Genomic DNA, 1,024 nt, shown 5'->3' on the forward strand with positions numbered 1-1,024 from the left:
GCCGACTTTAAAGGTCATAGTTCTTAGAGTTGGGGAAATCCGTTTGCATAGACAAGAACCCACACAGGGAAAGCACGAAAGCAGTGGCGGGACAGTTAAGCAAGCTGTGCTGGCAAACCCACGTTCCAGAAAATGATGGCGGGAGGTGAGTGAGAGTCTACAGATCTGGAGTTTCCTTAATCAATCACTCTACTTGTGTTACCTCTTTTAACTAAACCTTCTGGCAAAACAAACGCACTGGCCAACAGTAGTACTCTTTCTTCCTAAAGGCAACAGTGAAATGGAACCAGAGGACTGCTGGCTACTCGGAGGGAGGAAGCAAGAGGACAGTGGAAGCGCTGGAAAATGCAAGCAGACCACAGCCCTCCTGCCCCCATCAGAGCTAATCCAGCCATTAAAACTCCTCTTAGCATTTTGACTTCTGTGCTTTTACTGTTGAGCTCAACCCCTCTCATCTCATACTAATTCCAAACACCAGCATGTGAAATCGTTTTCTCTTTTCACATTCACAGAACAATGTTTCTCATAAACATCCACGTTTTAGCTCTAAATTATCCTTCAAGTCAGTTCAGGTGCTAACAAGAATCCAAACCACTCTTTGCATGGGGCCAACTGATGTGCACAATCCAAAGAAAGACACCAAAGAAGCACTCCGGCTCTGTTGCTATAAAACGAATAAATAGTGCAATGAACACCAGAATGCATTCCAGAGAAAGCCTGCGCTCAGAGGTTAGATGCATGACTCAAAGCAGCAGGCTCCCAATATCAAGAGTCGTCGGAAGATTGGGGTGTTAGGCTAGGAAAGGGATTACATGTCATAAGAAAAAGGAAATTATGTTGATAATGATTCCTGGAGTCACTGCCAGCAACTTCAGCCAACTTGCCTGCAGCTTCATCAAAATGTGCCAAATGTAGTCCAACGCTGTCAGGATTAAGAACATTCTTCACGCAGATCAAAGGAAGACCCTCAGAATGATTTTTTTTTATTACTCAATACAAATATTGTCCCCTAAATAGGAGATCT

The 1,024-nt window shown here is 43.9% G+C and overlaps 1 long non-coding RNA gene across 1 annotated transcript; it reads left to right on the top strand.

Annotated features, from left to right (window-relative positions):
- LOC147581827 (uncharacterized) lies at window positions 1-412 on the top strand. The gene is made up of 2 exons (XR_015249768.1): window positions 1-145; window positions 270-412. It is a non-coding gene; the product is annotated as an uncharacterized LOC147581827 (long non-coding RNA).
- The last annotated feature ends 612 nt before the right edge of the window (window positions 413-1,024 follow it).

The sequence above is a fragment of the Puma concolor genome, chromosome B1 (assembly GCF_028749965.1).
Source record: "Puma concolor isolate L17-30 chromosome B1, mPumCon1.1.hap2, whole genome shotgun sequence".
Lineage (NCBI taxonomy): Eukaryota > Metazoa > Chordata > Mammalia > Carnivora > Felidae > Puma > Puma concolor.